This window comes from Caretta caretta, chromosome 2 (assembly GCF_965140235.1).
Source record: "Caretta caretta isolate rCarCar2 chromosome 2, rCarCar1.hap1, whole genome shotgun sequence".
Classification (NCBI taxonomy): Eukaryota; Metazoa; Chordata; order Testudines; family Cheloniidae; genus Caretta; species Caretta caretta.
In genome coordinates, this window is record NC_134207.1 from 19,760,715 (window position 1) to 19,776,591 (window position 15,877).

At 45.2% G+C, this 15,877-nt stretch overlaps 1 protein-coding gene and 1 long non-coding RNA gene across 2 annotated transcripts in view; both read right to left on the bottom strand.

Annotated features, from left to right (window-relative positions):
* Positions 1-4,156, bottom strand: part of LOC125632841 (uncharacterized) — a 55,953-nt gene extending 51,797 nt beyond the window's left edge. Inside the window, exon 1 of the long non-coding RNA XR_012666877.1 lies at positions 3,965-4,156. This is a non-coding gene — a long non-coding RNA (uncharacterized LOC125632841). The remainder of the gene's footprint in view (positions 1-3,964) is intronic.
* Positions 4,157-6,812: 2,656 nt separating this feature from the next.
* Positions 6,813-15,877, bottom strand: part of LOC125632840 (uncharacterized) — a 180,153-nt gene continuing 171,088 nt past the window's right edge. The window contains exon 4 of the transcript XR_012666878.1: positions 6,813-7,189. The gene's annotated coding sequence lies outside the window, so the exon portion shown is untranslated. The remainder of the gene's footprint in view (positions 7,190-15,877) is intronic.

Here is a 15,877-nt window from a genome sequence, read left to right on the forward strand (position 1 = left end):
CCCAGATAAACGTTTGGTGGTGGCAGTGGAAGTCCAAGGGCAAAGGGTAAATAGTCTGTACCTTGGGGAAGTTTTAACCTAAGCTGGTAAAAGTAAACTTAGGAAGTTTTCATGCAGGTCCCCACATCTGTACCCTAGAGTTCAGAGTGGGGAAGGAACCTTGACAAGCCCACTGAAATTAACGGAACAACACCACTTTACACTAGCTGAGGATCTAAGCCCTAATCATGCAACTTCACAGTGCCCATATTCCAGGGTACAACTTCACTTTATATAAGCGACTAGTGATTTCCGAGTGATAAGACAGTGGTTACGCAAAGAGCCTGTCCTCAAAGAACACCAGGCTGTGTATGGAAGGATAGCACCATCTCCACGTGAAAGGAGCTGCAATCTGATTGTGATTTATCACAAGCGTATGACTAGTCTGAACCCATATTATGGGATTAGACCTAAGAACAAAGGGCATTTAGAGTCTCTTCTAGTGCATGCTCACTAAACCTCCGTCAGAACATTACCTCAGGGGATAAACACTTGGCCGGCTGCGTGCTGCAGCTATTGCTCAAGCCAGGGAAGGCAGCCAGGCTCTCACCAAATGACTGGGGCTCAGCACATTTTGGTATCACTGAGCCCAGCAGTTGTAGTGAGTCAGTGTTGCCCTGTGAGGTAAAGCTGAGGGAAGAAACTCTGCAGCCGGGGTTCTCAGCCTGGGGGCTGCAAATAGGTGGTTGCGAGCACTCTGCCCTTGCCATATTGCTAAATGGGAAGGAGACCCCAGCTGCTTGCTGAGAGGAGGGCTCTTGGGGCAGAAGGATTCCTGGCATGAAAAAGGCTGGGAACTGAGGAGGCTGTGTCGGTTTCTCAGAAGGGGAAGGCTACAGGTTCCCATCTGAAAGCCAGGGGAGATTCTAGGGTGATGAGGTCTCCTTTGGGTTTATAATCCAATCTAACCGAGACCTCCCACCGAGGGAGGACTTCCTGACTCTTCAAGAGAGTTTGAGTAGCTGTTGCTTTAGGACAATTTACCTACCAGATGCTTTGTCCCTCTGACACCAGGAATGACTTTATCCAGAGTCCAAGAAAAAGGAACAGGGTGAAGAATATCCTGGGATATCAGACAGTTTTGGCCTGCAGCCATACCACCAAGGGCTGTGATTTTGTCAGAGCTCACCAGGTGCTGCAGGAAGCAGTCTTGTTGATTTAACAGGTAGTACTTTTCCCTTTGACTTAGAAGTGAACCAGGCCGCAGCATGGTGTCAGGGGGTGCTATACTATGGGAGGTACAGCCTTTCAGAGGCAACGTATAGCTAAGGGCCTGTTCACACAAGATCGTTACATAACCGAGGGGATCTTCTGAAAGCACAGGTTTCAGAGTAGCAGCCGTGTTAGTCTGTATTCGCAAAAAGAAAAGGAGGACTTGTGGCACCTTAGAGGCTAACCAATTTATTTGAGCATGAGCTTTCGTGAGCTACAGCTCACTTCATCGGATGCATACCGTGGAAAATACAGTGAGGAGATTTATATACACACAGAACATGAAAAAATGAGTGTTTATCATGCACACTGTAAGGAGAGTGATCACTTAAGATGAGCTATTACCAGCAAGAGAGCGGGGGGGGGGGGGGGGGCACTTTGTAGTGATAATCAAGGTGGGCCATTTCCAGCAGTTGACAAGAACATCTAAGGAACAGTGGGGGGGGGGGGAAGGGGGGGAATAAACAAGGGGAAATAGTTTTACTTTTTGTAATGACTCAACCACTCCCAGTCTCTATTCAAGCCTAAGTTAATTGTATCCAGTTTGCAAATTAATTCCAATTCAGCAGTCTCTCCTTGGAGTCTGTTTCTGAAGTCTTTTTGTTGAAGAATAGCCACTTTTAGGTCAGAAATCGAGTGACCAGAGAGATTGAAGTGTTCTCCGACTGGTTTATGAATGTTATAATTCTTGACATCTGATTTGTGTCCATTTATTCTTTTACGTAGAGACTGTCCAGTTTGACCAATGTACATGGCAGAGGGGCATTGCTGGCACATGATGGCATATATCACATTGGTAGATGTGCAGGTGAACAAGCCTCTGATAGTGTGGCTGATGTGATTAGGCCCTATGATGGTGTCCCCTGAATGGATATGTGGACACAGTTGGCAAAGGGCTTTGTTGCAAGGATAGGTTCCTGGGTTAGAAGTTCTGTTGTGTGGTGTGTGGTTGCTGGTGAGTATTTGCTTCAGGTTGGGGGGCTGTCTGTAGGCAAGGACTGGCCTGTCTCCCAAGATTTGTGAGAGCAATGGATCGTCCTTCAGGATAGGTTGTAGATCCTTGATGATGTGTTGGAGAGGTTTTAGTTGGGGGCTGAAGGTGATGGCTAGTGGCGTTCTGTTATTTTCTTTGTTGGGCCTGTCCCGTAGTAGGTGACTTCTGGGTACTCTTCTGTTCTCTGTCAATCTGTTTCTTCACTTCAACAGGTGAGTATTGTAGTTGTAAGAGAACACTTCAATCTCTCTGGTCACTCGATTTCTGACCTAAAAGTGGCTATTCTTCAACAAAAAGACTTCAGAAACAGACTCCAAGGAGAGACTGCTGAATTGGAATTAATTTGCAAATTGGATACAATTAACTTAGGCTTGAATAGAGACTGGGAGTGGATGGGTCATTACACAAAGTAAAACTATTTCCCCTTGTTTATTCCCCCCTCCCACTGTTCCTCAGACATTCTTGTTAACTGCTGGAAATGGTCCACCTTGATTATCACTACAAAGGGTCCCCCCCCCCGCCGCCGCCCCACTCTCCAGCTGGTAATAGCTCATCTTAAGTGATCACTCGCTTTACAGTGTGCATGATAAACACCCATTTTTTCATATTCTGTGTGTATATAAATCTCCTCACTGTATTTTCCACTGAATGCATCCAATGAAATGAGCTGTAGCTCACAAAAGCTTACGCTCACATAAATTGGTTAGTCTCTAAGGTGCCACAAGTACTCCTTTTCTTTTTCTGAAAGCACAGGAATTCTAACCATGCTATCCCCAACCAAATTCTCTTTGGCTAATAGCCTTCCACCCACCTAAAATTCCCTATGCAGTTTGTCAGCTGGACACAATACTCTTCACCTCTGAAAGTTGTTTATCATTGCGCTGCACTGTTAAACAGAAAGAAAAGGAGTACTTGTGGCACCTTAGAGACTAACCAATTTATTTGAGCATAAGCTTTTGTGAGCTACAGCTCACTTCATCGGATGCATACTCTTTCCACAGTATGCATCCGATGAAGTGAGCTACAGCTCACAAAAGCTTATGCTCAAATAAATTGGTTAGTCTCTAAGGTGCCACAAGAACTCCTTTTCTTTTAGCGAATACAGACTAACACGGCTGTTACTCTGAAACTGTTAAACAGCAGACACATTCCACCCCAGAGGTGGTTGCCTTTAAAACGCTGCGTGAAGTGACTTCTTTTATAAAGTGTACAAAAGCATGCAAAACTCTCTGGCCCCGTTTGGGAGGAAAGAAGCCCTGTACAGATGGAAAGGGGGAGGGACAGCTCAGTGGTTTGAGCATTGGCCTACTAAACCCAGGGATCTGGGGCAAAAATTGGGGATTGGTCCTGCTTTGAGCAAGGGGTTGGACTAGATGACCTTCTAAGGTCCCTTCCAACCCTGATATTCTATGATTCTAAGGGGACATTTTAACAGGTTAAGTTTGTCCTAATAAGGACAGAGATTGAATTATCCTTAGGTTCACCCCGATAAGGGAGTAATTCATCTGGTAAAGAGTTTTCTTTGGGAGCAAACAAAAGAAGCAAATGAACAGCTGCCTTCTCCAGGTATGTGTTAGGGGAGTTTGACAGAGATGATCCTTTTATTGGTTTCATTCTCTACCCTTCAGCTTGTAAGCTCCTATGGATAAATCCTGCTTTCTTAGAAAAGGCACAATTAGAGAAAAAAGGGATTCATCAGCAGACAGGAAAATACATGACCTGCAGCAGCAAACCAGCTCAGTCTTTGGAGCCTCAATCCCACACTGCAACGTCTTTTCGCCAAACCAGGAAGAGCACCAAAAGGGAAGTACACCAGAACGGGGGCAGACAGAAGAAAGAAGGACAGCATTATCTTCTCCTCTCTCTCTCTCCACAACACACGTGGCCTGGAAAGATTCCTGGAGAAGGTGTCTGCAAAGATGGGCTACAAGGAACGGGGAGGAGGAGGAGAAGACAAAGAAGAAACATGCACGATTGAAAAGGTAACAGAAGACTAAAGGGACTACAATAAGAAAGGGTGAATCCACGTGTCCCCATAACGCTGTGCCCATCGTGAGCTTTGGAAAGAGGCACTGAGGTCTTTGCTGTGGACCTGAGATTGCCTTACCAGCGGGCTTGACAGGATTAGATTTTTACTGGTAGATACTGGTCAACATCGAGTTCACTATGTGCATACACACACCGGCAAACAAATATTTCCATCAATGATAACTGAAATGTATACATACAAAGTAAAAAAAAAAATTGATGAAAACTGTACAAATCCTTAATACCCGTAATGTCGCACAACTGTGAATATTTAAATCGATACAAATTGAAACAAATGAACCACAACAAACATAGCGGTCAAAAATATATTAAAAAGAAAAATCTAATTCTGCCAAGCCCACTTACAAGGAACACGTTTACCACTACTTTCCTTCCTTGTTTTCACTTCCCACCCCCATCGCCAGCAGCTGATGCAAAACCTGCAGCGCGGTCAATTTCCAATGAAACCTGGACTCACAAGCTCTACAGTCCTTGTTCCGCGTCAGCGCTGGCCCGCACTGCAGCTTTGTGCAACGAAGAGCAATGCCTCTGAGCTGGGTGACAAGGCCTCTCTCTGAATCAGCAAAGCCCTTGATAAGAAATGTCATCCCTTCACCGGGTAATTTTAGCCAGTCAGATAAGAATCTCTATCCGGTTCAAACATATGGCTAGCTGCAGAGCACACAGCAAACGAGCAGGGTAATTTATTTGCTTTGTGCTAAGGGCACCCCTGAACCAAGACGAGCTGATTCAATGAAATAATAAGCTCTAAATTACACTCCATTCTTATTTGGGGGCCTGGTATATTCTCATGCTGGCAGTGACACAAGCTTGTCTTGTACAGAATTCCCTGTCCTGTACCTCCTCTCCTCTGAGCATAAACCTACTAAAGAGACAATGGTAACCATACAAATAATAAAAACACGGAGCTTTAATGGTGTTATACACATTCCTGCCCTAGTTAGCAAATAAATAATACTTACAACTTGTAAAGCTATGTTCACCCAAAGCTCTGACAGCACTTTATAAAAAGGTGGGTAAGTATTATCTTCGTTTAAAAAAGGGGCCAACTGAGAGGTTAAGTGACAAGGTCACACAGCGAGTCAGTAGCAGAGCCAGGAAGAGCTCTCCTGCCTCGTGAGATCAGAACCACAATTTAAAATTAAAGTTTTATAGCACCACTGATGTGTAGGACCCTTAAACATTTTCAGTGCCATGTATAACTTAGTACCCATTACTTCGGTGTACTGGGCCATAACACCGGGCCAGATGCTGCCCTTTCAATGAGACTACTCACAGAGTAAGGTGCTACTCAGTATAAGGTGGCAAACATCTAACCCACAAAGCCACACAAGCACATTCATAAGAAGCACCTAAAGTTCTTATCCTCGCTCTTTTTAACAGACTGCTTATCATTTAAAATGCACAAATGCTTTTGTTCTTTAAACATGGGGAAGTTCATTCCCAGCCTGAGAGCTGGCATGGCGAGTTTCATTCCGAAATTGACTTTTACAGCTGAGTCAAACCACTGAAACTGGGTTTACAAGGAAGTGGACTGATCTGGCATTTGGAAATGAGATACGGAGCCTTTCAGCTCTCTGATCCAAACCCAGTCCAGGAGAGAAGTAAGCATGTTTGTTTTTTAAACTATTTGCTGGCTACTCACTGATGTATGTGAAACGAGTATGCGATCTCAAGGAATGTGAGGAAGTTTGTGGCAGAGCAGGGAACTGAACTCAGATCTCCCAAGCCCTAGTCTGGTGCCCTACCCACTTGAAGGTATGTCTACACTGCAATTAAACACCCCCGGCTGACGCCTGCCAGCTGGATCGAGCTCAGGGGCTGTTTAATTGTGGTGTAGCTGTAAGGGCTCAGACTGCAGCCCAAGCTCTGGGACCCTCCCGCCTCACCCTCAAGCTGGGCCCTGGTGTTTTTCTAGCATGTTGAGGGGCCTCAGAAAGAAAAAAAGCTTGAGAACCCCTTCGTTAAATTACAAAGGGTGACAAAATTAATCCTCTACTTTAGTTTGTTCTACTGTTTTTTTTCCCTTGCATTTCTTCCATCGCATTGTCTGAAGCTGTGAGAGATGACTCTCTTTCACTTTTGTTGTTCTTGCTGCTTTGAGAAAAATCACACTGGCACAAGGCTGCCATGTTCCGGGTGCAAATAATGCGGGGGAATATTTGAGGGACATTCTCTCCTCTCCAAAAAATATAGCTATTTCCACTGGAATAAAAGAAAATCAAGGAATCTGTTCTGTTTGTGAAAAAAAACATACTGTTACCAGATTTAACTACATGGACCCACTTGACTGGATGATTTTTACAGAAACACCACTGCAGTCGCTGCTGGCCCATGGCAATTTCCAGATTTACTTTGTGCAGGCGGGCACATCCAAACGGAAGGACAGCAGCCAGAAAAGGGAGTGCAACAGAGGTTGTAGGAAGCTGGGGAAACCACCCAAGTAAAAAGCAAGCATTTGTACGCATCATCATTTACTCTTTTGATGCCTCGGTTTGGTTTGGTTTTTTACCTGCATATCCTCATGTAATGGGTCGCCCTCATCCCCAGGAGGCCTCTTTGCAACATAACTAGCAAGTTTTCCACCTGCAGTGTCATTCCTGAAGCATTCCATTTCTCTTGGTATGTTCCATCTCTCCTAAAGTGAGAGAAATTCCAGTCTCTTCCTTCTTTTGATTGCTCCCAACAGCAGCAAGCACTCCATCTGGTATGGCCAAGTACCCAAGACCATCTTTTCTTCATTTGTGATTATCCTTGGGATATAGAATTAAAAACCACCTGCCTTCCAAAAGCCTATTTGTGTGTGCCTTGAGAGTCCAGAATAGCTTCACAGCCAACGATGAAACAAGCCAATTCAGAGCATGCACCCACTTCGCCATCACCGTCACTGACAACCTGTGCAGAAGAGACAATAACTTTAGGGTTTAATTTGGACAGATTGCCCCGTCTTTTGGCCTCTACATGTCATCATTAGTAATAAATAAAATAGTACCTAGCTCTTTATATAGCACTCTTCATCAGTAAGTCTCAAAGCAATCTCACAATCCTTAATATATTTGTCCTCAACACCTGGGGAGGTAGGGCAGTGCCATTATCCCCATGCTACAAATGGGGAACTAAGACACAGGGAGACTCAGCCCTGGTCTACACTACACAGTTAGCACGACATAATGCAGCTTATGTCGACCTATGTCAGCGTACACACTACAACCTTGCTCCTGCCAACATAAGTGCCCTACTACGCTGACATCATAACTCCACCTCCATGAGAGGCGTAGGATTATATCGGTATAGTTAGGCCCACACAGTGTCAATGTAGACACTGCGTTACTTACATTGGCTGTTGGCTGTCTTGGCCTACTATTGGATCTCTGCTCCAAGCCCTGCTGCCCTCCAGGGTCCCAACTCAGAGCCCGGCTGCCCCCCTGGGCTCTTGGTTCCTCACCGGGAACACGGCAGCCTAATGGACTCTGGGCGACTCCCCCAACTCCCAGCTGGGAGCAGGAAAGCTAGAAGCCAGGGAGGAGAGAGGGAAGCTGGGCTCTCGCTGCGGAGCTGTGCGGAGCCGAGAGCCCAGGGTGGTATCACTCCTGGTGAGGACACTCATCACCAACAGAAGGAGAGTAGTGCGGACATCAGGTCAATTTAAGATTGCAGTTTAGACATGCCCTAAGTGAACTGCCCAAGAATGTGAGGAAGTCTGTGGCAGAGCAGGGAACTAAACCCAGGTCCTAGTCTGGTGCCCTACCCACTTGAAGGTATGTCTACACTGCAATTAAACACCCCCAGCTGAACCCTGCTAGCTGGATCAGGCTCAGGGGCTGTTTAATTGTGGTGTAGATGTTCGGGCTTGGGCTGCAGCCCAAGGTCTGGGACCCTCCTGCTTAAGTCCAAGCCCGAACAGCTACTCCTCAATTAAACAGCTCCTTAGCTCGAGCCAGCTGGCATGGGTCAGCCGTGGGTGTTTAACTGCAGTATAGACATACCTTTGATCTAACCATCCTTCTGAAAACATCTTCTTCCCCAGAGAGAATGAGAACTGAATTGCCTTTACTGAACCAACAGAAGGAAAATCTTGTTCTTGTCCATAAAGCCAGCAGACAAAAGATATAATTCAGGAAGTCAGAATGTTGAGTAGGGAGGTATTTAGATACTTGAAATGGCTTTGGTACACAAAAAAAGAACATAGAACATACAGTGGGCTGAATCCTCTGCTGATTTACACCCTGATTACCCAGGGTCAGTGCAGATGTTGGCCTCACTGTTTGTAGAAGTTGGATCCAATCCAGAGACAGGAACAACTGCAAAATTGAGTCTGGATTTGAATCCAAATTTTCCCAAAGCTGGGAAATGTTCACACCTGGAATGTCTGCTTCGACCTGTCTCCTGATCCTGCTAGGTGCGAAGGCCTTCTGCTCCTGCTTACTTCAATGGGAGTGAAAGGCTCTCAGAACCTCCAGGAGCGGCTTGTGCTCTGTAGCTTGCTGGATCAAGCCTACAGCAACTGAACCAAACCACTTCATTGTATGGCTCGTAACGGGGAAACCGGAAGGTACAGATGAACGGGCAAAGCTTTGTTCACAGATGATATTTTAAAGGGCTGGAGAGTCAACAAGGTGGAGAGGCATAAGAAGGCTGCTCCAGGTAGCACAAGCTGCAGAGGAGCAGGCACTCTCACTAGAAATGGACAGAGCGCAAGCCACTGTCAAATAACCAAAGAAGTGGGAAGGGAGGAGAGAGAGAAACGGTCTGTGAGGCAGGCAGGGGCAAGTCCATGCACATGGCAGAAATAAGGAGAGAAACTCTGATTTTGGTGGCAGTCAGCAGAGGGGTTGGATGATGGGCACAAAGTGGTGTTTTTGACTTTGTCTCCGAGTAGGTGGAAAGCAGCACACAGTGAGGTCTGGACTTAAACCGAGTCTCTCAATTACATTACTAGCTCAAGCTTCAGTAACATTTGATCTTCAACCTGCCCCCATCCCCTGACTGGCAAGCTATCTTGAGCTTAAAGCCCCACTGAACTCAAGCTAGAGAATTGAGAGTGCGGACAGGAGTCAGGTGAGGGGCACCAAACGAGTTACACCTCATTCTAACACTGCAAGGAAGACATACCCTTAGGAGACCTCAGCTGGACAACTGGGATCCCTGACACAATCCTCTTAGTGAGGAGGTGAACAATGATATCGATGCAGTGAGACTGCGAGGCAGTGTCAGCACAATATAAACCAACCCAAGGAAGAAAAAGTCTGAAGCCATCTCTCTGTCAGGCTTGCCTGACACTGACAGCTGCCGCTGGGTTTTCCACAAAGGGAGCACGATTTCTATGCCATTCACCTCTACGACACGAGGGGAAGGCCTCCCAAGCAGAACTGCAACACACACAATGTATACTGTGGCCACATGGCCCTGGTTTCGGGTTAACTCTCCACACTCCCTCTCTGCACACTCGCAGTGCAAAGCCTACTGAAAGCTGCTCTTGCCTGGCCGCTGGGTTTCTCTCCCTTCTGTGGCTGGTGTAAGAAAATCCTCCTTCCTCTGGTGGCGACATGGAATTGTATCACCTTGATTGGGTAGAAGAGCTCTGACCTTCACATACTTCTCAGAGTCAAGATGGTGATATTTAGAAAGAGCAATTCTCTGCTGTCACGTTACACAGGTAACAGAAGTGTGCATGTTTCTATTCTCTCTCTCACTCCCCCACCGCCCCCAATCACAGAAATGTAGGGCTGGAAGGGACCTCGAGAATTCATCTAGTAGAGCCCCCTGTGCTGAGGCAGGACCAAGTAAACCTAGACCGTCCCTGACAGGTATTTGTCGAACCTGTTTTCAAAAACTTCCACAACTTCCTTTGGAAGCCTATTCCAGAGCTCAACTACCTTGACAGTTACAAAGTTTTTCCTAATATCTAACCTATGTCTTCCTTGTTGCTGATTGACCCCACTACTTCTTGTCCCATCTTCCGTGGACATGGAGAACAACTGATCACCGTCCTCAACATATTAGAAGGCTTATCAGGTCCCCCCGCAGCCTTCTTTTCTCAAGTCTAAACGTCAACAATTTTTTAACCTTTCCTCAGAGGTTAGGTTTTTCTAAACCTTTCATCATTTTTGTTGCTCTCCTCTGGACTTGGCCACATCTTTCTTAAAGTGTAGCGCCCAGAACTGGACACAGTCCTCCAGCTGAGGCCTCACTAGTGCTGAGTAAAATGGGACAATTACCTCCCATGACTTACATACGACACTCCTGTTAATACATCCCAGAATGCCATTAGCCTTTTCTGCAGCTGCATCACATTGACGACTCTTACTCAATTTATTGACCACTATAATCCCTGATCCTTTTCAGCAGTATGACCACCTAGCCAGGTATTACCCATTTTGTTGTGCACTTGATTTTTCCTTCTAAGGAAAGTACATTGCACTTGTTTTTATTGTATTTCATCTTGTTGATTACAGACCAACTCTCCAATTTGTCACGGTTGTTTTGAATTCTAATCCTGTCCTCCAAAGTGCTTGCAACACCTCCCAGTTTGGTGTCCTCTACAGAATTTATAAGCACACACTCCATTCAATTATCCAAGTCATTAATGAAAATATTGGCCTCTTACTATTTCTCCTATCCTTTCTTCGCATCGGGATAGCATGCTGCTGTGCCTTTAATATTGTTTCCTTGAGAAACTGCTACCTCTTCTGAACTCCTTTTTCCCTTACGTTTTCTTCTCACAGGATTTTACCTGCCAGTTCTCTGAGTTTCTCAAAGTCTGTTTTTTGAAATCCATTGTCCTCATTCTGTTGCTCACTCCTTCCTTACCTTAGGACCATGAAATCTATTGTTTCAAGATCACTTTTACCCAAATTGCCTTGCATCTTCAGATCCGCTACCAATTCTTCCCTGTTGATCAGAATCAAGTCTAAAATGGCTGTCCCGCTGGTTACTTCCTCCACTTTCTGGAACAAAAAGTTGTCCCAGTAAATTTCAAGAACTTACTGGAAATTTTGTGTTTTGCCATATTACTTTTCCAGCGGAAGTTTGGGTAGTTAAAGGCACCATTACTACCAGGACTTGTGTTTTGGATATTTCTGTTATTTGTTCTAGAGATACCTCAACCACCTTCTCTTCCCCATTCGGTGGTCTGTAGTAGACCCCTACCAGGATGTCACCCCTATTTTTAGTTCTTTTATCTTTATGCAGATACTCTTAACTGGTCTGCCTTCCACCTCCTTCTGAACCTCAAAACAAGTGTATATATTCTTGACGTATAATGGAATACCTCCTCTTTTATTACCTAGCCTGTCCTTCCTGAGCAAGCTATACCACTCTATTCAAATATTCCAGTCATGAGATTTATGCCATCTCTATGATGCCAAATAAGTCATAATTTAGTTTACGTACTAATACTTCCAGTTCTTCCTGTTTATTCCCCATACTCCTTGCATCTCTGTAGACACCTAAGATGTTGAACAGATTTTCCCCACTCATTACCCTTCTGTTGCTTCAGTGACCCTCTTGCACTCTGCCATACCCCCAACATACAACACTCTGTTAAAGTTGCCCCTTTTTAATACTTATTCCCTCAGCACACGGAGTTGCTGAGGGGAACTTTGTAATGAAGGAACACAATTATAACCCACTAAATGGGAAGATGTTTCCTGTAATTTTGGTTTCTATATTTCATACACATCAATCCATGGAGATGTGCCAGGCCAGCAGTTGAGGCTGAAGGGACAATCTTTACCATCTAGAAAAGACTCTCCCAAATGATGGTGGAAAGGTACAAAACCTTCAATGCTTAGACATAATTTTACCAAACTGCTATGACTAGCCAGGCTTGCGAGACATGGGATCACCTCAATGTCAATCTCAGTTGAAGCAAGACCATAGTCGGGTGGGCTGGAATGAAGTCTTTTCCATAGTTTTGAGGGTTAAACATTTTTATAAAAATCTTGGCTAGAGCAGGATTGTTCAAGATGACGCAGTGACAGTGCTCAGAAGCCATGATGCAGCATAAGTGCCTAGACAGATAGGAATCACAATGGGTGCCCAAGCTTTTGGGGTGTACACAACAGTACTGAGGGACCCTTCTGCCCACCTCACAGATCTTTATGCACATATCTCTATCCCCACAAACAACACATCTCTCTCTCACCCACCCCCCATGGAAAAATCACCCTACCCCCAAAAGTTTTGCAGCTTCATGACATGGAGCTCCCTTCCCACACGCACACACACACGCTCATCTTTGGAAAGCACATACTGTACAAGCCAGAAAAGAGTCTCGCTTCCCCAGTGTAACATGAAACAATGGCAATATATGAGGCTGATCCAGAGCAGTGCAAGCCCACAGACCTCTGTGTGACTTTACTGGGAAGGATGGGTGATCAGCACCTCTCCGGACCAGTCTCTCCATGTTATCACTGTCTGTTAAGACTTCAGTCGGCTGCAGACAGGGCTCCTGAGGTGAATCTGACTTGGAAACTGGCTGCTTCTGCTTGTCAAAAATTAGTGGTGATCCTCGCCACCTTTAGAAGTCCTTGAGGCAGAGAGAGGTAAACAGAGTGCTGCTTTTCTATGGTGAGCAGAGCTCTGCCACACACACACGCACAACTTACTTAAAACAGATACAAATGTCAAGCAAGGGTTTGTAGTGTGCGTCCACACGTGGACTGGAAAACTCTGCGCCTTCTGATCAGCAGCATCTGGCAGGCATCCTTAGGCTGCCTGAGCCATTCTGCTCAGTAATCACTCTCCCTCGACTCTCAATGAGTAACGACGGTTCCATTGCAGATGCGGACACAGTGACAATCAGAGAGAAAACTCCAGCACTTTTAGTAATACCGAACCTGGCACCAGGGATCTGAGCTGTCCTGAAACTGCCCTGCCCCTGTAAGACCACCGCATGCGGACAACCCCAGCAAGGTGATCTTACAGTACTAAACCCTGACACATGATGGAGAGTACAGCAGCTCCCCAGGAGTAGGTGGAAGAATCTGAATACTTTTTTCACACCTCCCTGTCTGCACCGGTGGAGCTCACACTGGTCTCAAGCTGAATTAAACTCTGCCAGTGCAAACAGAGGAATTATCCCTCTACACTAGGGGTTTGCACCAGTGCAGCTACACTGAGGGCTGTAACAGAGACAAATCCACAGTGCGGACAAGACTTATACTGAGTGAGTATTAAGTACAAAAGTACATTTAAAAACCTCATCAGAATGATCAAGCCAAGGAGAATTCGGCTTAAGGTTGGACATACATCAGACCTGGATTCAACCCTGTATATGGTCCAATGGAATGACACCACTCCTAGCTTAAATTAAACCCTATCCACCATCCAGTATTAACAACAGCCTGACTATTCATTAATAAGCCAAGAAGAAGTACGTCCAGGTAGAAAATACCGGGTATGGTCTGCCATTCGAATGACCTCAATAGAGAACAATGACCTAGCTGGTACAGTTGGGGAGAGGCAGCAAAGGGCAATGTATGTCATTGGAGATTCACACGATCTACCTTCCCCCCTCCATCATATGTACATAATGAAAGGTCTTGTGAAATGGACGAAGGTGACAGGGACATGAAATCATTAAAATTAGAAATGTAGACAGCGCTCTTTGCCGAAAGTCTATTTAATAAAAGAAAGAAAGGAACAGGCAGGGCTGAGACAAAACCCTAGAATCTCTTAAAAAAAGCTGGCAGAAAATACAGAGCCATTTAGGAAGACTGAAAAAAAACCCAGGATTTGTGGAAAGGTTTCAAATGCAGGAGCGCTATGGGACTGCATTACCTGAAAGGGGGCGGAAGGCCTGCCTGTCAGCAGTGATGGCCAACAGCCGTTTCCAGTGGCTTTACAGCTGCTCAACACCCCATCAAATCAGAGCACACATTTTGTTTCTTGAGCAACATGATATGGGGCCGGATCCTCAGCTGGGGCAGATCAGTGCACCTCCACTGAAGTCAAGAAAGGCAGGCTGATTTACACCAGCTGAGGGTCTGACCCATCATCTTGGAGCAAAGGAAATGCTTGTGCAAGACCTAGCACAATGGGGTCCTAGTCGGTCCCTGCAGCTTCTTGGACTATGGCAATATAAATAATAATTTAGTATGGCAGAACGTACAGCATGGTAAAAAGGAGGAGGGGAAAAAAAAAAAACTCGTGTCAATTTCTTCCACATTTTTCCATGGGAAGGGGGGTTGTTTGGGGGGTGGATACTGGAGAAAAAAATTACTGCATAGATGGAAAGATATCTGCTGGAATTGTTGGTAAGTACCTTCCTGGCTGGTAAGCAAATTGACATTCTGTGGGAGGGGGGCAAGTGGAGCTCTAGGAGAAACTTTTTGAGGGCTATCCCTTTCAATGTCTTTTTAACAACTCCGATTTGATGCACGAGGCTTTATTTTAGACATCCTGAGGTAACCCACAGGTGCAGAAAAGCTAAATAAACAGAAATTCCTCCTGTCCCCCAGTTACTTGTCCTGTAAGTGCAAAACGCAGGGAACAATCCTGCAGTTCTGCTGGGACTGAAGGAAAAAACTCTGTAAAGCTTCATGTTGCAGCATGCAAGCATAGGGACGTTTGCTGCAGCACTCTCATGACGTAACATTGCAAAACACCAGTTAAAATTAGTCTCCACTGCCTCGGTCATTGTTGCTTAATTCCACTCCTTCAGGATTTCAATTGGTTATTTTTAATTTTTTAGGACAGGCTGTGTTTTTAAATGTTTGTTTTCTTTTAACAGTGTTGGTGTCAGCCATTGTTTTGTTCCAATGTGGCGTAGTCATAACTGCAGAGGGGTAGTATGATCGAATGGCCAAAGCCCCTGACAAAGTCGGAAGAACTAGATTCTGTTCCTAGCTCTGCCACAGACTGGCTATTGGCCTTATACGAGTCAATCTACCCCGTGCCTCAGTTCTCCGTTTGTGAAAGAGGGACAGTATTTCTCTACTTCACAGGAGAGGGGAGAATTGATGATAAAATCAATTAATGATTGTGAGGTATTTAGGCACTCTATTAATCACAGCCACATAAGTACTTAAAGAGAGAGCAGCTGACACAGTTGATTCTCCCTCACTTGAAATCTTTAAATCAAGACTGGATGTCTTTCTAACAGATATTCGCTAGCCCAAACACAGGAATGACTGGGTGAAATTCTATGACCTATGTGATGCGGGAGGTCAGACTAGATGATCATAGTGGTCCCTTCTGGTCCAAAAATCTCTAGTTACTGGTGATTACTTGGCCAACTCCACTCTCCATTCCACACGTATACATCAGTGGAAACTGCAGTGATGTCAAAAGAGTAATGCCGCTATTGAGTGTGATCAGAACCAGGCTCCGTATGTTTGGAACAGCAGTTGCTGAAAGAAAACCCATGAATTCCTGCTGATCCACACTCTTCAAAGGTAGTTTTACATTAAAGTAATATTGGTGTTTTGAAGTCACAGAGCTTAAATGATCTAAGTCTCTCAGGATTACAGAATCATTTTGCTAGCACCAGGCCTTAGAAAGGCTCTAAATATTTCAATAAGGAGGATTACTTCCGACCATGCTTGGCTTTAATGGCTTAGAAACGGGGCAGAGTTAAGG